The 24,557-nt window shown below is 41.0% G+C and overlaps 1 protein-coding gene across 2 annotated transcripts in view; it reads right to left on the bottom strand.

Moving 5' to 3' along the window:
- SLC7A14 (solute carrier family 7 member 14) overlaps positions 1-19,724 on the bottom strand; it is a 123,252-nt gene extending 103,528 nt beyond the window's left edge. Inside the window, exons 1-2 of one of the 2 annotated variants that reach the window (XM_021068226.1) lie at positions 19,218-19,724; positions 12,651-12,724 (exon numbers count right to left, since the gene is read on the bottom strand). The gene's annotated coding sequence lies outside the window, so the exon portion shown is untranslated. The remainder of the gene's footprint in view (positions 1-12,650; positions 12,725-19,217) is intronic. The other variant, NM_001243461.1, reaches the window with a different exon arrangement.

The raw sequence follows: 24,557 nt of genomic DNA on the forward strand, positions 1-24,557 counted from the left end.
GTAACACTGGATCCTTAACCCACTGAGCAAGGCCAGGGATCGAAACCCGCAACCTCATGGTTCTTAGTCGGATTCGTTAACCACTGAGCCATGACAGGAACTCCTTGGTGGTTCCTTTTATTAAATGAAAAATCCTTGCCTATAAATAACCCTACCCCTACCTACTGTTAAAGTGTTCTTGTAGTGGGTTTTCACATAAGAGGTATGTGTGGGTGTGTAATCTTTTATCCTGTCTCATTTTTGAGTCACTATCCCCTTTAAACACATGAGTGACAGAAAATTGAGCACAGAGCCTCTCCAACGTCATCAGCATGCTGTGGCGTGGAATGCTGGTGGAATAAACAGTGGTGAATGTTGCCTAGACTGGCCCTAATCAGTGGGTAATCACGGTCACATAAATTATAGGTTCTCTCTGGAGAACAGAATGATTTTTTTTTGAGTCATTTCCAGAGCCTTTGAAGTGCCACCTCCTGTTGTTAGAGATCTATTGTGGTGAGGTAAGATTCTAGCTGCTGGTGAAAGAGACACACAGGGACTAGAAAGCACACTGCCAGGTGCTGGAGCTAGAAGAAGTAATTGGATCTGAAACCCTCATTTCATAGACAAGGAGAAGGTGTACCCAGGGTCACACCCTGGTTAGAGGTAGCAGTCCCAGGATCCAGGAGGTCTGCCTCCATTTCATTGGCTTTGGTTTTATTTCACTAAGTTTTAAGTTCTAGCAGTTTATCCTTTTGCAAAAGTATTAGGCTATAGTCTCTGAGGTCAGACAGATCTGTGTTAGAGACTCTCTCCCACCTGTTACAAGTTTATAGTTTTTCTGAGCCTTGGTTTCTTTATCTAAAAAATGGGCATAAAATGCTCACCTAATAGGATTATTGTGCTCATTCATTTTAATATATATGAACTGCCTGGTACATACTAGATTAAAATACAGATATTATTGTTATTACTCTAGGAGATGGGGCTGGACCAACTGCTACCTCTACATGTTCTATACTTTCTTTGTATAGAAAAGTACTTTAGTACTTTAGTACTTTCTTTGGAAACTAAGTTTAGTACTTTAGTACTTTCTTTGGAAACTAAGTTTTTCCTCATCTTTTCAGATTTGGGCTCTAGGTAGATTGATATAGGCCTTTCTTGGGTATCAAGTGCTTTATTTTTATTTTTTTATTTGTTGTCTTTTTAGGGCCACACCCACGGCATATGGAGGTTCCCAGGCTAGGGGTTGAATCTGAGCTGTAGCCCCGGCCCTACACCACAGCCACAGCAATGCCAGATCCGACCTGCATCTGAGACCTACACCACAGCTTACAGTAACGCTGGATCCCCAACCCACTGAGCGAGACCAGGGATTGAACCTGTGTCCTCATGGATGCTAATCATATTCATTTCTGCTGAGCCACGACAGGACCTCCGAGTGTTTTATTTTTAAAGTATTTCTAGCTGTCAAGTCTGGTTCTCATTGCAGAGTCCTGGATTGTTAGGGGGCAATCTCTAAGCTATGAGGACCAGGAGAAATAGATTTTTACTTCCTATGCCAGCCTGGTTCTCTCTCTTGAGATAACCAAGTTGCCCTTAGAATATTAACTGGGCTGGTATAGGGAGTGAGACACTGGAGTAGGGCGTTGGAAGCTGTGGACTGGAGGTGGGGGTGGAGCAGGGCAGCAAAATGGGGGAGACTAGCTGAGCTCAGCTCCAACTGAAATGAGGAAGACAAGGAGCTGATGGTTCTCAAGTGCAATAGTAGTTCAAGGGACTAAAAGATAAGTGACTAATTCAGAGTCTGGTCCTTTCCTTGGAAATGAGGCCTCCATGGCTCTGCTGACTGGCTGATTTTGGCCAAGGTTAAACAGAGGCAGTTGTAGATAGTCTGGGGCTGTGTGTGTAATGTGCATGTGCATATTAATTATTGTCAAGTTGAACTACAACAAGACTTGTGTAAATCACCTCCATCTTTATTACTTTTCCTAGGGAAAGGGGAGTGGCAACAGTCACCTCGCTTGGTTTGCATGCAGGGAGTAAGGGAGAAAGTTGTCTAGAACATCGGGGAGCCTACAGTTTGGTGGAGAAAGCAGTGATAAAATAAAATAATCATGGAGTTACTCCATGGCTCAGCAGTAACGAGCCTGACTAGTATCCATGAGGATGCAGGTTTGATGCCTGGCCTCACCCAATAGGTTAAGGATTGGGCCTTGCCGTGAGCTGTGGAGTAGGTCACAGAGGCAGCTCGGATCTGGCAATACTGTGGCTGTGGTGTAGGCCGGCAGCTGCAGCTCTGATTTGACTTGAACTTCTATATGCTGCAGGTGCAGCCCTAAAAAGACAAAAAAAAAAAAAAAAAAAAAAAAAGTCATAAGGGAGCCTGAGTCCAGCCCTGCACTTCTTCTTGCTTGTGCAAGGCTGAGGGGCACCAGCAGAATGATGTGGAAAAGAGCTGGCTGTCTAGGCCCTGGCTTTTCCATGTGCTATCAATAAACAGATGATCTCAGCTTCTTGTCCTATTGAAACAGCCCCTTCCCTGCTGCCACCAGAAAATGAAGAAAAAAATGGATGAGGGGAAAACTAATGAATCAGAAAAATAATGGAAAAATACAAGAAATGGAGGAAAGAAAAATAAAGGGAGGCAATCAAACCCCAAAGAGCTTTGGCATTTTCTATAGTGGTCCACACTAGAACCGAATTGAATTGAATGTGGTCCATGAAGTGAATCTTTAGATTAATATTATACTGCTGATGTTATAAATGTTCAAGCTGGGAAGAACCATGGCAATCATCCATGCATGGTAACCTTTCTGTCTTAGAGGAGGCATCTCGGGCCTAGAAAAGCAAAGAGACCTGTGCGAGGTGAAGCACACACAGCTAGAGAGAGGCTGATCTTATACTGCCACCCAGATTCTACTTCCCCATGGTGTATCTTTGGCACCATTTTGGTTTCAGGCAGGAAAAACTCATCTGGTTCCCTCCTCGCATCCCCCCCTCCCCATCTGCACTTCCGGCCATCCCCACCAACCCTTTCACTACAAGTGAGGAGGGGCTTTTGTCAGCTGAAAGAGGGGCGCCCATGAGTCAGGTCAAAGCCCAGGAGAGAGGGCACTCACTCTCTCTCTGCAGTCCTGGGAGCTGTGCTCATCTCAAGATCCAGGCGACGTGGTTCAACACCAGCCAAGAAATAGCAACAATGGTCTCTCATTCTATAGCTATGAAATGCTTTTTCTTGTACATTTTTTTCACAGTTTTACTCTCCTGACTTGACTTTTCTATTTCCACCCCCTCTCTGTTTTCCTCATCTTCCCACTCACTGTTGCCTGAACCTTCTGTCACTCTTCTGGTCTCAACTTTACTGTACCAAAACCTGTGGTGGCTCTCACTGCTGTGGCTTAAAGTCTAATCTCCTTAGCTCAACAATCAAGGACCAGGAGAGATGAGTTTTACTGATTTTTTGGTGTGTGTGTCTTTTTGTCTTTTTCTCGGGCCGTACCCACAGCCTATGGAGGTTCCCAGGCTAGGGGTCCAATCAGAGCTGTAGCCGCCGGCCTATGCCAGAGCCACAGCAGCACCAGATCTGAGCCTCGTCTGCGACCTACACCACAGTTCACAGCAACGCTGGATCTTAACTCACAGAGAAAGGCCAGGGATCGAACCGGCAACCTCATGGTTCCTAGTTGGATTCGTTAACCACTGAGCCATGATGGGAACTCCAAGTTTTACTGATCTTACAGCCATCGAGCTTATAATGAATCAGTTCTCCAAAAAACTGTAAATAGCTGAGCAGCAAACAAATTCTGGTGAAGATCACCTTATAGTTCATTAAAAAACCAAAAAGCCGACACTGAGACCTTTGCTTTACATTAAAACAAAGTTAAAACAGACCATCCTGAGTGATGTGATGCAGTCACCTCTAAGCTACATCTTAACATTCCATTTACAGCTGATATTATCCTATTTTTTGATTAGAAACTGGCTCTGCAAATGAGCTAAGCTGTGAGATTAGCTGGCAAATTTACTTCATTTTCTAGTGGCAGTGGGTCCCCCTTGATTTTTTGAGTTTGTTTTTGTTTTGGCCTTTTGCCAGGGAAGGCTTGATGTCTCTTGTCTTAAGAAGAGAAAATTACCTTAAAATCCAAATAGTTTCCTGTATATAAATTAGGCTTCTGGGCTTGGTGAATCTGGATCATTAGTTAAGAGCTTCGTGATGATGCCTTTTGCAAGTGACTTCCGAAAATTGGGGACAAACTGAATGATTCAGAACTGAGAAAGGACCATCTGCTTATTTATGTGTGAGATATACCTCTTACTCCCAAGCCAGGAACACTGGTAAAGTCTTTGACTGGGGGATAAGAAATGCATCTCACTTTTCACTGTGCAGCACATGTCCCCATGCCTTCCACTCCAGCTCTTCCTGTGAAGGAAAGTACTTTAGAAAGAATGCAGTCTTTTCCCCTTCCTTCTTTGTAGACTTAATTTTCCTTTTTTACTCTCATTCAACATTTTCTTAGTATCCATTAGTCTACCAAGATTAAACTTTAGAATTCTCTTAAATGGATCAAAATGGCCTTTCAAGTTACTTCCCTTCCTTTCAAATCCCCCTTTCTGTTTTGCTTAATAAATATCCCTTTGCCATTACAGCTTATTAGTTTTCCTGTACTATGTTCTTGCTTTGGGGTAATCACATAATCTCAGCCATCATGGAAAGAAATGAGTTCCTGTAGGCAAATGAAAATGCACTTTGAAGTTCTATAACCTTAATTTATTTCAAGTCTAGAGATGTATTATTGTGCATTGTTGACTGTTTAGAACAAATTTGTCTTCAGAAACCATTCACAAGAACCTTGAGGGTCCATGCCATTGTTTTTGTAAGTAGTAACTGGCATTACATTGGTCAGTTGGGCCTGTAATTTTGTTTGTTTGACAGTTACATGAAAGAATTCAAATCACTTCTCTGATTAAGAAGACTAAATCAAAGCAATAAATCATAAATGCAAACCTAGGCAATTGGGACTTAGTCATTTTTTGTTATTCTTGTTTTGTTTTCTTTTTATGGCTATACCTATGACCTATGCCATATCTGCAGCAATGTGGATCCTTTAACCCACTGTACTGGTCTGGGGATTGAACCTGCACCTTCACAGTGACCTGAGCTGCTGCAGTCAGGTTCTTAACCCACCGTGCTGCAGCAGAAACTCCAGTGTTTTTATTTTAGCAACAATATACTGAGCAGAGGTTCCTATTTTTATTAACAGTTCCTCTGTATTTTTTCCCATTGTAGCTTCAGTTTTTAGTATATTTGTTGAATGAGTGAATAACTGAATGAATAGAGAGCCACTATTTTTCTCTTTCTGAGATGGAGTGTCTGAAACCTAGAAAATGTATGAGTAGCCCAAGGTTCTACACCAAGTCTTTGGAACTCTGGGTCTAGTCCTCTGATAAAGCCATGAGGGTAAACCTGCCAAGTCATTTTTATCATCCAGCACTTATGTAAGATACATTAGGATTAGCCTGTTTCAGAAAGAATTTTAATGTTGTGGATGAGTAGTAGGAATGGAGAGGATTTTGGTGTCATATGGCACAGCAGTTGAATCTGGCTGTGAGACCTTGGACAAGTCATTTAAACTCGATAATTCTCATTTGTAGAACTGGAATAATCTTACATCATAGGATTAAATGAGTAAATGTGAGCTGTTGTTACTATGATCAGAAGTGTTATGGTGTATAATTATAATGTAATTACCCTTGACTTTGAGAACACTCAGTAACCTGCCATTTTGGAATTACATGTGTAAAGAGATAACCTCAAAAGGCTCAGTTGACAAATTCTCCCCAAATTCCTATTGTACTGTGTTGACACCATAGTATTTATCTACAACTGTGGTTTGGAATAGACTTGGGGGCAGAAAAGAAGAACACAGGCTAGTCACTGAGACAGTATTGAAACAGAAGTCTTGTTTCTGTTTTGACAGTTAAGTTCTATAGTGGCATGTTTTCATTGTCTATATTAAGAATTTATTTCTGGCACAACCATCTATACTCATTCAGATATTTTCTTCCTCTGTGTTTTGATGCTGGAATAGAAAGTGTGTCAAAAGTCTGTGTGACTAGAAAAGAACTTAAAATGAATCCCAACCGTCTGTGTAGTTTGTGTCTGCTTGGAACCAGAATAACTAGTCAGCCCAAGGGGAGAAGAAAAATAGATAAAATGATTGTCAGACCTCTTTCAGAGGTAATGATATTGTCTGATTTTTAAAGAACCTTTTGAGAGTTGATTCTTTGGCATTTTTGTGGATGAGTCATAGTCACCCCATGAATGTTTTCTGTATTGAAAGTGACTAATGAATACAGTTTCAAATGTCAGGGTCCACATGCGAAGATGACTGACAAAGATAAACCAGACCCGGTGCTCTCAGAGCAGGGTCAGATCACAGCACCCTCTGAAGTGGAATAAACAGAATCAGCACATAGTACAAGAGATTTGCCCCTTACAGAAATAACTCAACCACTAGGGTGGCTTATTCATGACTGGTGGTTAAACTGAAACATCTATGAGAACTCCTTAAAGGAGACTAGCATGTTAACTGATAAAAGACAGGCTATGAATTAAGAAGTTATAACATGTATGAAATAATGTCCTAACAGACAATGGATGATACATAAAGACTAGATAAAGTCTTTACCTTCCACTGAAATAATTTTCCAAAGTTTCTCCAACACTAGGAAAGGGGAAACAAGACCTCCTACTGAAAAGCACAACTATTCTAGCAACCTGAAAAGTATTCTTGAGTGGAATTTGAAAGAAATCTCTAGTCCCTGTTGCAGCCTGGCTTGGCAAATTTCATGAAACTGTCTGTCCAACTCCATTGATCCCAATGTTGTGCTCACAGGTCAGCTTTGATCACTCATTCAGTTTTCTTGATTCTGCAGAGCTAGAAGACTTTATAAAACTGATAAAAATCGAATTTCTGTACCTAATGAGCTTGGTCAGACTGTGAAACAATCATGACCCCATGAAGCCCTGCCTGAGAAGCCAGTTCTTAGATTTCTTCCCTAATTCTCTTTTTAATACAGTTTTTATGGAAACACCATATGTTTTTGTCTTTATTATTATTTTATTTATTTATTTATTTATTTTTTGTCTTTTTGCCATTTCTCGGGCCACTCTCACGGCATATAGAGGTTCCCAGGCTAGGGGTCGAATCGGAGCTGTAGCCACCAGCCTACGCCAGAGCCACAGCAACGCAGGATCCGAGCTGCATCTGCAACCTACACCACAGCTCATGGCAACGCTGGATCGTTAACCCACTGAGCAAGGGCAGGGATCGAACCTGCAACCACATGGTTCCTAGTCGGATTCATTAACCACTGTGCCACAACGGGAACTCCGTTTTTGTCTTTAAATGACTCTTCAGAATGAATTTAAACAGAAAATGTGAGTTTCCTTGATTTTCTAAGAAAGAAAAACCCTATCACTGTATACCTTGTGTACATTAAATTAAATGCACCATGCTGATCAATTTATGCAAAACACTTTGCCCTTGAAGCAGAATTGGTTTGGTTTGGGAGTTGTCTTTTTTTTTTTTTTTAATTGGCAACTACCAATCTTGCTTAAATTTATCCAGTTACCCACTTATCTGGTCTCTGGGATAAGGAGTCTAATAACCTGCTACTTACAGTGAATTTAGGATAAACTTTGCTTCATTATCAAATGATAGGAGTCATGGACCCTGCCCTCTTTTTTCTTGGGCACACTGTTTTCTATGGTAATCTCTGCCTTGATGGCATTGATCGCATATATCCTCTAGACTAGAAAGTGCCCTCCATAATCAGCTTCTTAGTATGATAGGTGGATCATTACAATGTGGGGGATGATAAGTTGCGGGTATTCTAAACAAGGTCCTAGAATGTGCATCTGAGCACAGTGCATCCATCCTTATGTGGTTATGCAGTGAATGGGAGGTGTGGAGAATGGGAAGATGATCTGTTATCTACCCTTGAAAAGCAGCAGCTTGTTATGGAGGAAAAGCATGGGACTGGGAGTCAGAGAATCTAGTCTGGTTACACTGCTGTTTTTAGCTGTGCAAGCTTAAGCAGGTGGCTTCCCCTCTCTGGCCTTCAGCTTCATCTCTTGTAAAATGAGTGGATTCACTTAGATGATCTCTATTGGATGTATATTGGAAGTGAGGTGGAGGGAAGGTGGCCAGAGAAAGAGGTGGGAAATAAGCAATTTCAGAACCTAAATATGCACAGACTAACTTGACCATGGGGTGAAATTTAAGAACATAAGTCTGGGAGTTCTCGTTTGGCTTAGTGGAAACAAATCTGATTAGTATTCATGAGCACACAGGTTCCATCCCTGGCCTCACCAGTGGATTAAGGATCTGGCATTGCCCTGACGTTTGATGTAGGTCGCCAACACGGCTTGGATCCCAAGTTGCTGTGGCGCAGGCTGGCAGCTGTAGCTCCAATTTGACCGCTAGTCTGGGAAGTGCCATATGCTGTACCTGCAGCCCTAAAAAGCAGAGAAAAAGAGAGAAAGAGAGAGAGAGAGAGAACAGAAACAAACATAAGCTTGGATAAATCACTAGGAGTGTGGAGGTGGGTGAAAAATTTAACCCTGCTGTGAAGAGGGTTGGTGCTCTGGAGCCTGAAATCCTATCTCTGAAATGCTCTGTGTACAGGCAACTTCATCTTTTTGAAGTCTCCTTCATCTGGAAAATAGAGAGGCTGTGATCATTTATATGCAAGTATGAACAGCATATTATTTACAGAATCACCAGAGATTAAGATGCCTTCTGTTCAGGCTGTGCCTCTATAATCTCTGGCAGTTTGAAACGAGGAGGCAGGGGAGGGTGTGTGAGGCGGGGGAAGAATGCCATGCCCATGTGTTGGGTGTGCTGCTTGTCTGTGTTTCTGAAGAGAATGCTCTCATATAGAAGCAGCTCAGGGTCTGATCTATCACTTGGTTGTTATGAAGGAACCATGTCTTAATAGTGAGCAATGGAAAATGTGCAGTTTCATAAATCTTTAATAATCACATTGTGTGTTACACTGGATTGTGCTTCAGTGATGAGTAAAATTCCTGAAGGCAGTACAGAGCAGGACACAATGCTATGAACTAAGAGGATGAATGGGGCTCTAGTCTGTCCTATCCCTAATTTGCTGACTGACCTTAGGCAAGTCACTTAACATCTCTGTTTTAATTACTTCAGCTGTAAAACATAAGGAAAGGAGAAGGCTGGCTGGGATGATTTCTGAAGTTCCTTTTAGCTATAAGATTAGACTTCATGATTCTGATGTCGGCCATGAACCGGCCTTGAGTTCAGTGACATTCCCCAAATATTCATAAAAACCCTATTCAAAGGATAAGCTCTAGGCTGAAAAAATACATCCACTCAGCTGTATTCAAGTTTCTTCAGAGTCTTTCCAATAAGAACTTTTACCATTCTCCAGGCAGGTCTACTTAACCACATCAGTCTGCACATATGTCATTTTCATCCACACTTCCAGCATTTGCTTATGTTGTTCCCATTTCTACAATAGCTTTCCATCTCATTTTCCACATGAGAAAATATTACATATTGTTCAAAGTATGATTTAATTGCAATTTCTCTGTGGAGGTGAGTCATTCCCTGGTCTCTTTCTGGAGGCCCCCTCATAACATGTTAGAGCATATATGTCACATTGCATAGATAATTAGAGGAGTTTACATGTCTGACTGCTGGAGTGTTGGTGATTTGAGGACAGGGATTGTGCCAGTGCTGAGCTAGATGCATGCTTGTAACAAAGTAAGAGCATAACCCAGTGTTTCTCCAGTGAACTGCAAAAGAGGTGTTTTTCAGAATCATATTCACTAGTTTGGGGTCCTCAAATGCCAGTGTTTGCTCTGGGTCTTGCAATATGGGCATGTTTCTCTATTGGACCTCCTTGCCCCTACTGAAGTTGAAAGTGGCTTCTATATAAACTTCTGAAGGCCAGTTTGAAAACCACTGATTTGACACTATATTTTACTTAATGAAATTACTGGAACCCAAGAAATACTTCTGAGCTGCTGTAGACCTCACATGAGTATGGCTGGATTTCACCTGGGTAAGGATACCAAAAGTAAAATTGTCTCTGTCTGTATTAGTTGGGGAATTAGGAAGCATGAACAGCATTTCACTTTAAGCACTATTTCTCATTGGAGGAGCAGTGCTATTGGCATTTTGGGTGGGTATTTTTTTATTGTACAGGTTGTCTTGGGCAGGATAGTTAGCGTTCCTGATCCCAGTCCACCAAAACCAGTAGTAATAACCCCTCCCTAGTGTCTGTAACAGTAAAAAAACAAACAAAACAAAACAAAAAAACAACCCTCTAATGAGATAGCACTGCCCTGAGGTTGAGAACCACTAATTTTAGAAGAAATCAGGAAGCCTCCCATATTGTAATTACCATTTTCTAGACATGCAAGCTTAGATCTAAGATCTTCTTAATCCTAAAGACTTTGAGCTGTCAACCCTGGTTCAGGACTGATATAAGCAAGTTGAGAGTCACTTTTGACTAAGAACTGAAAGGAAAAGCCATTCCTTTCTTTTGTAAAGACTTTATGGTTTAGGGAGTTCCTATCATGGTACAGCAGAAACGAATCCGACTAGGAACCATGAGGTTGCAGGTTCGATCCATGGCCTTGATCAGTGGGTTAAGGATCCAGTGTTGCCATGAGCTGTGGTGTAGGTCACAGACATGGCTTGGATCTGGCATTGCTGTGGCTGTGGCATAGGCCGGCAGCTGTAGCTCCAATTAGACCCCTAGCCTGGGAACCTCCATGTGCTGTGAGTACGGCCCTAAAAAGACAGAAGACAAAAAAAAAAAAAAAAAAAAAAAGACTTTATGGTATACAAGGAGTTTTAACAAATGCTATCTCATTGGCCCTTCTTGTGATATGAGGGGTAGATTTAGTACATATTAAAATCCACGGTGAGATAGATGGATACTGTAATGTATTCTATTTGACTAATTTGGTAAGGTAGGTTTAATAAAAAACAATCCAAAAATTTATATGGAACCATTAAAGACTCAGAATTGCCAAAGCAATCCCGAGGGGGGAAAAACAAGCAGGGGACATAACTCTCCCAGACTTCATACAATATTACAAAGCTACAGTTGTCAAGACAGTGTGGTACTGGTACAAAAACAGACATACAGGCCAATGGAACAGAATAGAGAACCCAGAAATAAACCCAGACACCTCTGGTCAATTAATCTTCAACAAAGGAGGAAAGAATATAATATAGGAACAAGACTGTCTCTTTAGAAAGTGGTGCTGGGAAAACTGGACAGCTGAATGTAAATCAATAAAACTAGAACACACCCTCACACCATGCACAGAAATAAACTCGAGATGGTTTAAAGACTTAAACATGAGACAAGACACCATCAAACTCCTAGAAGAGAACATTGGCAAAACATTCTCTGATAGCAACAGTACAAATGTTTTCCTAGGTCAGTCTCCCAAAGCAACAGAAATAAAAACAAAAATAAACCAATTTTACCTAACCAAACTTACAAGTTTTTGCACAGCAAAGGAAACCATAAAAAGAACGCTACAGAATGGTAGAAAATAGTTTCAAAAGATGAAACCAACAAGGGCTCAATCTCTAAAATATACAAACAACTTGTACAACTTGACATCAAAAAAACCAACAGCCCAATTGAAAAATGAGCAGAAGACCTGAATAGACATTTCTCTAAAGAAGATATTCAGATGTCACATGAATAAATGCTCAACATTACTGATTATTAGAGAAATGCAAATCAGAACTACAATGAGGTACCACCTCACACTGGTCAGAATGGCCATCATTAACAAATCAACAAATAACAAATGCTGGAGAGGGTGTGGAGAAAAGGGTACCCTCCCTCACTGGTGGTAGGAATGTAAATTGGTACAACCACCATGGAAAACAGTATGGAGGTACCACAGAAAACTAAATATAGAACTATAATATGACTCAGCAATCCCACTCCTGGGCCAGATAAAATTTTCATTGAAAAAGATACATTCATCCCTGTGTTAATTGCAGCACTATTCACAATAGCCAAGACATGGAAACAACCTAAACAGATGAATGGATTAAGAAGATGCAGTATATATACGCAATGGAATACTACTCAGCCATAAAAAAGAATGTTGCCATTTGTAGCAACATGGATGGAAGTAGAGACTCTCATACTAAGTGAAGTAAGTCAGAAAGAGAAAGACAGATACCATATGATATCACTTATATCTGAAATCTAATACATGGTACAAATGAACCTATCTGCAGAAAAGAAACAAACTCATGGACATAGAGAAAAGACCAGTGATTCCCAAGGGGGATGGGGAGGGAGTGGGATGGACTGGGAGTTTGGGGTTCATAGATGCAAACTATTGCATTTGGTATGGATAAGTAATGAGATTCTGCTGTATAGCACAGGAAAATATATCTAGTAACTTGTGATGGAACATGATGGAGGATAAAGTAAGAAAAAGAATGTTTGTATATATACATACACCTGGGTCATTTTGCTGTATAGTAGAAACTGATAGAACATTGTAAATCAACTATAAAAATTTTTTAAAAGAAAAATTAATTTCACATGTGATTTTGAAAGTTTTAGTCTTACATTTAATTGGAACTCACCACAAGGAAATAACACTCTGGAAACTCTCCCTCTCTGCCTTAAAAGCTGTCTGGATTGTCACTCAGTCAAAAACCTAGAGGCAAAAGCCAGAAAACTCCATTGAATGGTGAAGATGTGGTAGATGGTAGCTGTAGAAGGTACTGGATCCTGCACCAACATCCATTCATTTCTGTCAATGCAGGCAGTTCATACTTTCTAAGAAAAACACATCCTGCAAAGCACCCACATTCAATACTGATCCATTGAAACCATTGTTCTATGGCCTAACTTGCAAAAGAACAGGAGTCATCTTGCAGAAAGAGAATGAAAATTCCTGTATAGTTGCATAAGAACCAATGACCCAAAGTTCTATTTACCCTCTTGATTGCTATTCTAGCTAGAAAATGTAGGTAAAGTTAAAAATCTCTCAGAGAAAAGGACTTGTGTTTGAAGTGGCTAAAAATGATGCATTTCAATTACTGAGGAACTAATGGTTTTCAAAGAGGTAGTGTAGCATGGTACTTAAAAGCACAAACTTTGTTAGGTGTTTGAATTTGGGCATGTTATTTATCTACTTTGGGATCCAGTTTTTTTCTTCTGTGAAAAGAGGATAATAATATTATCAACATTATAGGGTCAGAGTAAATATAAATCGGTATTAGCTAGTATTATCAGTGTCATTATTATTGTTATTGAGTGAAGTGCTAGCATGAAATATCAGAACTTCCAATAAATAATGAAGTAAAAATAAGAATCTTCATTTATTTTTGATTATTTGGGTTAAATGAGACAGAATATGGGTTATTCAAATCCTTGGCCTCATTTCATGGAACCATAGAATGTTACAGCTTGCAGGATTTGCAACAGTGTTTAATGCAAATTTCTTGTATTAGAGCTGAAGATGATGGAGGTAAGAGGGGTTAAATCCCTGCTCAAATTCTTGCATTCTGAAGTTTGAATGCTTTTTTTCTGATTCATAATTCTACCCAAGAAATTTCTGTTTGTTGACTATCTTTGAATAGTAGTTCACCTGGGGGTGTGAAGGAAATAATACGAAATTCAAATACATCCATTTTTCTACTTGTATCAGTGCTGGAAAAAGTTTAGTGGCTAAATTCATCGATAAAACAAGTTTTCATGATGTTAAAATCAGTGGATTGAGAGAGAAGGCTCAAGCCTTGCTTCTGCCTTTGCTGTTAATTTGAATGACCATTCTCAGCTTTGATCTCTCTGTTTACAAAATGAGAGAGTCGGGTTATGTGATTGTTACAGAATATTGGCACAATAATATATAAATATATTCTCTAATGAACAATTACATCTTTATAATTATAATAACTAATTGTCATCAGAATATTCAAACACCTGGATACAACTGTTTTTTAAATTGATAATTAATTTAAAAACAAAGGAAATAAAACAATTTTAAAAAATGAACAGGCCATGGAAACTGCCTGCTCATTTGTAGGACAGTTTATTGGGTTGGAATATTTTGCTTTTGGCAAATAAGAATCGGTTAATTCCAGGCATTTGGTTATTGACTTGCTAGAATAGAATGATCTGTTTTTCTTTCATTTTTTGTCAGTAATCACCAATTAAAACTTTTAAGTGAGGCCCAGTTATTCCTGGAAAAGGATAATATTCTGTGATCTGACAGGCAGTGATGTCATCAGCTCTTGACCTTAATTAATATCTGAGTTTTCATTCTAAGCTAAGCTCTTTCCGAATTTAGGAACAATAGTCATTGTGTGCAACAATCATGAAGGCCAATCAAATACTTTCTAAAGGAAACAAATATCTGTCTAAAGTAAAAGTGAAAAATAACATATAACTCTATTTAAGCATTAAGTTTATGAAGTTGCCTCATCAGAGTGAAATGCAAGAGCCTTGGGCTAATGTGTCCCTTGTTCCACAATTCTCAGTTGCAGTCTGTCTTGGCCATCACTACCTATGTCCCCAGAGGTGCTAGGCATGTGGATGTCAGGGTAATATATGATGTTCTGGGTTTGTCTCCTGTTTCATTAATGAAAGGGAAATGCTTATTTCTTGACTTGATGAGTTTATGGCATGAACTGACTTGGAACAGCAAGTATTAAATTCAGCAAATATTTATCAAGTGCCCATGTGCCAATCTATATTAGTTCCAAACATCGGAGACCAGAGCATTTCTGTGCTAATATAGGACATGCCTCAATCAATTGATTAAGTGAATGATTGTGTGCTACCAGCATGAGCTTCAAAGGTACATTGTTGGTTGTATTTATTTCCTGGGATAGAAAATCGTTTAAATCTCTCAAGCTAAAGACAGTGAAAATTAAATTTTTTCAACTCCGAGGTAATGTATTTTCTCCCTTCCAAAATACAAGTCCTTCCAAAAGATAAATGGTTCCCATGAAATGAAGAAACCGTGATTGCCAACAACTGATGTTTATTATTAAAGCCGATGTAATGATAAGGCCAAAGTTGACAATCTCCCTAAGTTCCCCTTTAATTCCTTATGCAACAATGGTCTGAGAATGGCATGCTTGACCAGCATCAGGCTGAGAGTATATCTCAGCCATTTCTCTGGCAGAGTATAAGTTATCATCCATTGCTTTGTTAAGACTGTGTTAAGATCTGCTTATCTATCTAGCTTAAGATATATACATAATATATACTTATGTACATATATATATGTGTGAATAAGAGCCTTTAGGTTTTTCTAAGTTGGAATTCAGGAAACCAGCAGGACAGTACAATGAAACATTTACTTTACTCTATTGTAAAATGGAATCCATGTGAAGCAACTCCAGAGGTCACCAGCTCCTTTAGTGAGACATGTGCTGTCCTTGCTAGCCTTATTGTCTTGAACATCTTTGGGCTTTTGAGGATGTCCTAGGCACAAATGGTTTTTTATCCTTCCTTGGCAGAAGTTTCAAAGCCAAGTCTCAAGTCCATAGTCCCAATTTCATGTTCTCAGTTGCTGTGAGGTTGTTTTAAGCATCTTCCAAAGCAGCACAGTCCAGTAGAACTTTCTGCAATGTTGGAAATTATCTATACCTGCACTATCCAATAAGGCAGTCACTGGCCAAGCACACCAGCAGTAGCATCCTTGCAGTTTCACCCAGTGAGGATTCAATAGAAGTTATGCATTTAATTGTGAGTTATGACTTAATTGGTTTTACAGGGGATTTGAAGAAGAATGTTAGTCTTAGCACTAAGAAGGCAAAAAGGGGTCTTTAAGTAAAGGATAACAAATGGGAGGAATATGTTGTAAATATTGTGATAGAAAAGCAGAACAGTGCCATTTGAACTGAATTTGAATTTGAATTTCTAAATTCTACATATTGGAGTGGAATAGAACTACCCAATTCAATATAAAAATTTCATCCTTGCCAATGCAATTACTAGGGCTATAAAAATACAATTAATGAAGGCGAGGATTTACTATGGGCTGAAAGAGAAGCTAGCAGAAATGGATAGAATATCATGGTTTCTGTATGTTAGAATAGACTAGAACTCTAGGGCCATCTGTAATAAAATTATACTTGGCAGAATTGTGAAAATTCAATGAAATGATTTATGGAAAAACCTAGCAAAGTGCTTAGGATTTGATAGATATTAGCACTAGGTCTTTTATTTCTGACTATATTTTTTGAAGCCTCTTCCAAGTATCAGTGAGAACATAGGAAGATGTTTAGGGTAGTTGAATTTGATGAAAGGGGATAAGCTCAAGTTCTTCTATTTTGCCATCTTGTCTGGAATCCTGAATTTGCAAAAATTATTTTGTTAAGAATAGATCATAAAAGAGGAAATACAGACAACATAAAGGCAAGTAGAGAAATACCACAGCACTATCCCCATTTGCAAATTACTGCCATAGGAAAAACAGTTACTAAAGAAGGTGTGTCAAGTAGCTCAGTTATGTTGGGTCTAACACTGGAATAGCAAGGCCAGAGGGAAAAGAGCAGGAGGGAAAAGTAGTTAAGAGGTCTGCATGTATTTTAAGTGTTAATAATTACTGACTACAGTTGACTTATGCTGATGTTCTTGTCAAAGATAACCAAAGAAGGCATCATGGAAGAATATTTGAGGCACCATGGGAGTAGTGGAAAGGGCACTGGCCTTGGAGTCAAGTCAGCTGGGTTCCAATCCTAACTTTACAGTCACGTGACTTAGGCTAATAATAATTTTTTTTTTGGTTTTCAAATTCTCCTTTTTGTAAAACAATGATGTTTAATTATCTTTAAGGTTATTCCAGCTCTGTAACTCAAGGGTATAATTCTAAATGTGAAAACACAAGTGGGTTCTAGTCTTCCAGATTCCCTGAAGCCCTGCTGTTCTTTCAGGAAAGGCTGCTGTTTTAGTCCTCTAATGTGTTTCTGCTATCCTGAAGCTCAAGTTGTGTGAAAAGTGGCATCTCAAGCAGCGTGCACAAAAGCAGTTGGTATGGTGGGAGTGAGTGACAGTGGGTGGGTGAACAGATTAAAGAAGAAAGAGTTGGAAGAGAGAGTAGTGTGTGTGAAACAGAAAGCAGGCCCTTTGACAGACTATTGTTATATTCTCCAATAACAGCAATCCAAAACCAAATGCCAAAATGAGGACATGAAAACAGCTTGGACTTCAGAGTTAAGCAGACTTGAATTTGAATACAAGCTCTGGATTTGAGATACATAACTTCAGTTTTCTTAACTTTGTGATACTATGGTTAGCAGCTGTTTTGAGGCTTGAATGAGATAATATGACAAACCAAATAATAGGTTCTTACTAAATACACTCTTAACTTGGTCTCCCAAAATTGGCTTAGTTCCTTCCTCATCTAGCCCATAATGTAAAAGACTAGTCAAAAGGAACACACAGTGCTGGTTAGAGATCTAAATAACGTGTCATGGAGAGAGAAGTGTGCTGAAGAGAGAAAAACCTTAGTCAGGAAAAGAAAGCTCAGTCTCTCTGTAAATGAAGCCACTTCCTTTGTGAAGCCTCACAATTCTCTGGTTCCTGACAGCCACAGAAGTGTTTATCGGAACAGCAACCCTAACTGCGTTTACAACACTTTACCAACAGAGAGATTCACCGCGCAGGCAGAGGAAACAGAATGAGCTACCACATTCGTTACCGTTCAAAGTCAGTTAAAGCTGAATCCTGGAGTGACACCTGCCCCTTGCTCCTCTACCCAGGAGTGCGAGGAAACCTCCTTTCAAACAGAGTCCGGGGGAAGGCAGAGAACCAGGGAATGCATAACACCTTTACCTGCTTGCTCCACCTGAACCCCTTTACGTGATTCTAACGCAGTTTCTGTTAGGAGAAATGTTGGCAAGCAGCGAGCCGCCAGGCTCTAGGCTGTATTAGCTCATAGCCACAAAGAACTTTCAGCACCACGGACAGCGCCACCTCGGCTGTCCTGTCTGTGGCCCAGGCTTCTGACCAGTGCTATCCTTATCCTGTCGTTCTCCCAGACCCTTTACTGGAGGGGGCTCGGGTCGGGGATGGGGAAGGGAGAGGAGACGGGTTATCATTCTGTCAACTCCAGCCAGTGACCAGCCCTGCCACTTTGGCGAGAATCCCTCCCATGGGCCGGTTCGTTTTTCCCTCTCAGTTCAAGGCTTCAATGGCACAGGTAGAGGAGCTCCAGGAAGAGGTCAGAGCTGTGGAGTTCCAGCCTTCCCGCGTCTTTACTCCGCCTTCACTTTGCTTCTAGTCATTTGGGGACTTCTATTTACTTTTCATTTACAATACAAAATACATGTTAGGGTGGGCGACTCAAGATCGAGAAGGAGGTTCAGCACTCCTCCTCGGAAGTCGCGCGACGCTACTCTGGCCTTCTGTATTCCTAGCACCGTGCTTTAGGAGGGAGAAGGTGAGGAGGGTCTGACTAGGTGGGGGTGAGAATCCTTTCCCCAGGGCAGCCCTCTCTGGCCAGGGAGCTTTCCTGGACACTTTGCACATCACGTCTTCCTCGTCGCCCCCAGCGTGTCACCGCTCTCTGGGGACCTGTGTGCCCCTCGGAGCGCACTGGCCTGGCCAGGTCACTGGGCTCAGCTACAGTCCCTTTGAAGAGTTAGCTCTCAGGTAAAAGGGCCGATGTTTCCCTGCCCTCCCCTCGGTCTTAGGCGTCTCTTTCTTTCCGTAGGCTCTTTCCGAGGTCGAGAGCCGAGCTGCGCGGGCCGGGTGTATGCCAGGGGCTGGAGGAGCACCGGGGGCGGGGGGCGGGCGGCGAGGGAGGACAGGCCCAGCGTCTGTGGAGACCCGGGCTGCCAGGATGCTGCTCGCAGCTCCTACCTCCGCCTCTAGCTCGCGCCGCGCCGGAGCTGCATTTGTATCATCCCCGCCAGACAGCCCTGCGAGTTGGAGCCTGGCGCCCCCCAACTCGGACGTGGATGCTGTCCAGGCCCCATTCCGGATCAGAGACCCTGATCCAGGTCCTTCCTTCTACCAGGAGATCCCTTCCCTGAGGGCACACTCAGCCTCCGCGCCATGTTCCCGCTTCCCCCCTCCCGGTGGCTCCGGCTCTACGGTTCATTCAACGAGAGGCTATCATCCCATTCGCAGGGCTTCAGCTAGGATGCTGGGAGGGGGACAGACTGCGGCGAAGGGGAATGTTCACTCACCAGAGGACTGGAGGAGATGAACTGGCTGCCAGAGCTGATGGCTGGCGGTCACACTTAGAGCGCCGAGCTCTGTCTCTCCCACTATGATGCAGGGTGGTGGTGGCGAAGGAAGGCAGGAGGCAGCCACTGCTGCCGAACACCTCCTCAATTATTCAGATTGTCCCCTCTATCCCGCACCCCTCCCCACGGCCTGTCAGTCCTCCCTCCAGCTACCCTATCTCCGCCTTCGTAGAGTCACGTGGGCTGCCCAACCCCTTACATTACAGAGCCGAAGCCTCTCACCAGACGCCCACCCCCCATCATGCGCGGGCATGCGCGCGCTCGCGCAGGAAAACACACACACAAACGCACTCCGCCGCCTGCCACTCTCAACTCCTGCATAGCCTGCTGAACCTCAGGGTGCCGCTTCCAGTTGTTTCGGGCTTTCAGAGTCTGAAGAGGAAGAGATGGCAATTCTTTGCCCTGGGAAAGTATCAGGCAGGATTCTGCAGTGTGGATGGGTTGTGAATGCACAGCCTCTACCAGAAGCGACACCCCTGCTGGACTTGGCATTAGAAAAGCTGGTTACCCAGACCTGCTTCTTGCCCTCTGAAAGCTCCCCCATCCCCCGCCTCCCCCGCCTCCCCCCCCCATCCTCCACTGAGCCCTTGCCGCTCTTGAACTTCTTCCACCTCCCTCAGCCTTACTGAAAAGAAAGGATGGGAAAGATTCATTTCCCCTCCCCTCCTAAAAAAGACAGAACCTTCCTCCTCCTCTCAAGCTCAAGTAGGTCAAGTTTATCTTTGGGTTCTCAACATCTTATGAGTAGAAAGATTTGAGAATTTGAGATTTGAAGACTGACCAGGAATTTCAGTCTACGTGACCTTGGGGGATTAACATCTAGCCTTTCTTCTCTCAAATATGAAATGACTCCCTCATGGAACTGAATATTCTTAAAATTCCTGACTTAGTGCTGGACACATATTTGGAACTCAATAAATGGGGGTACTTCCCTTCTCTCTGTTAAAATATATTTCAGAAAACAAGGAGATTGTGATTTGTGCCAGTAGAATGGAAGTATCTTTTGTATACTGGGAGTTCAGGCTAGACAAATAACATCTGAATGGAGACAAGAGATATACAAGGCTTATAGTTTTTCACTGATTCTATTAAGATGACTATCCCAACCTTAGAAATCTATACAGAGAACTTCCATATGACCCCGCAATCCCACTCTTGGGCATATATCCAGACAAAACTCTACTTAAAAGAGACACATGCACCCGCATGTTCATTGCAGCACTACTCACAATAGCCAGGACGTGGAAACAACCCAAATGTCCATCAACAGAGGATTGGATTAGGAAGATGTGGTATATGTACACAATGGAATACTACTCAGCCATGAAAAAGAATGACATAATGCCATTTGCAGCAACATGGATGGAACTAGAGACTCTCATACTGAGTGAAATGAGCCAGAAAGACAAAGACAAATACCATATGATATCACTTATAACTGGAATCTAATATCTAGCACAAATGAACATGTCTACAGAAAAGAAAATCATGGACTTGGAGAATAGACTTGTGGCTGCCTGATGGGAGAGGGAGGGAGTGGGAGGGATTGGGAGCTTGGGCTTATCAGACACAACTTAGAATAGATTTACAAGGAGATCCTGCTGAGTAGCATTGAGAACTATGTCTAGATACTCATATTGCAGCAGAACAAAGGGTGGGGGGAGAAATGTATACATGTAAGGATAACCTGACCCCCTTGCTGTACAGTGGAAAAAAAAAAAAGATGACTATCCCAGAGCTATGTTATGCCTCAAAAGGATGAGGACTACATGGTACACACCCAGACATGTTTGACTTAATCAGAGAATGAATTATTTAACATGCTTTGAATATACTGATTTAGATACAAAGTATATGAATTCTTGGATCTTCGGTCTAAGCCCTCAAAATACGTGGGACCTAATAACTCTCCATCCTTGGAAACAAATTCACTGGGCTTATGTTTGAGAAGAACACTGGCTGTCTGACACCTTCTCCTTAGAATGGGGCCATTCAATTCTACCTTTACATTGTAGATTCTAGCTCAAAGGACCTGCATCCTCCCCAGAAAAATGAACAGTGGCGGGACAGTCTGGGAAAGTCCACCTAGCTTAGGTTCATTACTACCTTGGACCAGCATCCAGGTCTGAAGTCTTAAGACGTCATAATAATTTGAGCTTATGAAAGTCCTGCAGGGTATATCAGATCTTATGGGATACCCAAGAACCATAAGAAACATTTTAGGAAAAGCATAGAGTTAAAGAATCAGAGGTTTGGAGTCTTAATGCAGTCTCTGCCAGTTATTTATTGTATGATGTTTGGCAAATCACTAAAGCTCTCAGAGTCTTAGTTTTACAATGGAAAAGATGTCTGCCCATTTTCTTCATGAGCTAGTTGTAATGTTCAAATGGGGTAATGTATGAGAAGCCATACCATGAAGGGTAAAGAGTGAGGAAGGGTAAAGAGTGAGTAAATGCAAGCTGTTAACATTATGGACTGGAGAAAACCTTCAGTTTATTCTAGTCAAGATGCATTATGGGCATGAAAGGATAGGAAGATGGGATTTGTCATGGAATGGGCCGCTATTAAAATGTCAATGTTTTCCTCTAGGTCTGTGAGTGTGCATGCAATTCAAGGTGTGCGGTATTTTGAGCATTATATTTTCATTTTCTCTGTATTCTACGATGGGTTTCTGGATCAAATCTCATTTTTCCCCCTAGCTTTTCATTTTTAAAACAATATTAGCCACAATCATCATGGTTATGAGTATTTAATATCCGAGATAAGTTTGTGCCTGTGTTTCAGGTTAGGTTTAGAATTTTCTGCCTTTCCTAGGTAAAATTGATTTGGGTTAGAAATTTAAAATGGGTTTAATTTCAAAGAAAAAATATTCAGCATCCAGGAGCAATTTTTGGTTAGTTATCAGCACCTTGAATGGTGATATGAGTCACCAATCCCCCCAAAACCCAATGAAGTCATCATACAGCCAGGAATTCTTGCAGAACTCCCCACCTGTAAGCAGATTCTAATCCACTTTCCTGGTTTACGTCCTTTTGATATCTTTCAGAAAGTGTCAATCTTGACCTCTTTATAGGGACATCAAAAGACCAGAAGGTGCCAACTCATGCTCCTATGTATCACTTTTTAAAAATTGTCCAGGCTAGGTAACGGACCCCTACTTACCTCTGTGTTATCATGGGGAAACATGGAAGCCTAAGCATGAAATTATTTAAGTTTGCCTCAAAAATGGTACCTTTAGGAGCAGTTACTTGGAAGAGTATAATTCAAAAAATTTTGGACACTTCCACCAGAAATTGCTCTGGGACTTCGAATAACTTTTTCAAAGCAGTTTTCAATGTCCAAGTCACCTTTCCCAGCACAGGCAGAAAAATGCTTGGGGGACAGATCTTGCATAGATTACAATAGAAAGTTACACCTTAACAACAATTTCTTGATAAGGTTTCCCTGGGATCCTGCTCCTTTACTTAGAAGCTCTTATCTTTTGCCTGTCAAGTGTTGCCTTTATGGCCCACTGCAGACACAGCTGTAGACAGAGCATTAATGAACCAATGAATGAGAATGTAATAGATAAAAATGTAGCTGGGCATTTAGAGCCACACATAGCAGGAACAATTGATACATATCTCAGTTCCAGGGCTAAGCAATGATACTACAAAGTGACTGCTAATTAGATCTTGAAAGTACACATCCTAGTTTTCTTTTTCCAAAAATTAGAATATGGGACTGTTAGATGATTTATTCAGTGTGTTCTAGACACTTGAGATACAGCTGCAAACAACACAGAAATGATTCCTGCTCTCCTTGAGCTTACAGTCTAGTGGTAGTGGTGGGGGGGTCAGACCTGATCAAGTAAACAGAGAAGTAGAGATAAGTACTGTGATGAGAACAAAATAGAGTGATGTAACAACGAATGAAATGTACCACTTCCATTCACTGGTGGAGATCTGACAAAAGCAAATGCAGTGGTCTAGACACACAATTTATTACTTGCCAAGGAAGGGGCAATGCCCTCTTACCTAAGGCCTTTTGCCAAAAGTCTACATCATTAGCAGGGTAATCACTAATTTTATGTGGGTAGATTATGGTTAGGCCTATAGGAGATTGACCAGACATCTTAATGACAATTACCTGTTTTTTTGTCTCATAATTCATGATAATGAATACCTGATGCTTTCTTCTTGAAGGATCTCAAGCTCATCAGTGCACCCTGACATTTGCCTCTAAGCAGATTCAGAAGCTAAAAAACCAAAAACACCAATAGCCTGGCCAGAGGCTGGTCAAGAACCCTCTCATAGAGGGCTTCTTCTGGGCAGCAAAAGAAGAAGAGAAGATACAGAACTAGAATCCAACATATCATAGACACAATAAAATATATTAAATAAATAACCTGCTGCTAGGATTCTACCAATTAGACTGGGAATTTATAAGCCAACTGTCTATGAGTAATTATCTTCTGGGTATCTAAATTACAAGAGTAAGAAGGGGGATGATAACTGAATCATGTTCATTTCATTCCTCACAAATTTACAATGAGGAATAGCACTCTCCCTACCTCCATCCCAAACTGCATGAATAAATTTCCTTAATGATGAAGCTGTGGAAAGAAGCCAAGAGTGTCTGTCAAACCAATGGAATTCTCTGACATGGAAGGAAAACTTAAAGCAATCACCTCTTCCCATTTACTATACATTTTCTTTAAATACATTCACTTTTCTACTTTATTTTAGAGAGGTTTCTAGCACTTTAAATAGAAAACTGGTATCAGTTGTCATAAATATGATACTCATTTAAATATGTACAATGAAAATAAAACGATGCTATTATAGTTAAGCCAAATACTTTTGCCTGCCCAGGAACCTGAAGCTTGCTTTCTTTATCTTTTAAAAGAAAATTAGCAACTGCTAAAGAGGTGTTAAATACATATTGGCACCAAACTGAGATTTCTCCATGAAGTAATCAGAAACATTGAAAGACAAATAGAAAAGGATAACTTTCTTACTGTATGATTACAGGTCATTTAGTGCTGATGAGTTCTAGTACTATTTAAATCAGTATTTCTCCCAATTTTATGATGCTTAGGAATCACATGGGGGTCTTATTTAAAATGCAGAATTGGATTCAGTAGGTCTTGGGTGAGACCCAAAGACTTGCATTTCTAACACAATCTTAGTGATGCTGATCCTGCTGGTTCCTGGACCACACTCTTTGAGTAGCAAGGATCCAAAGTATCAATGATGGTATGTATCTCACATTTTGGGATATGTCAATTCTTATTGTATA

Source organism: Sus scrofa, chromosome 13 (assembly GCF_000003025.6).
Source record: "Sus scrofa isolate TJ Tabasco breed Duroc chromosome 13, Sscrofa11.1, whole genome shotgun sequence".
Taxonomy (NCBI): Eukaryota; Metazoa; Chordata; class Mammalia; order Artiodactyla; family Suidae; genus Sus; species Sus scrofa.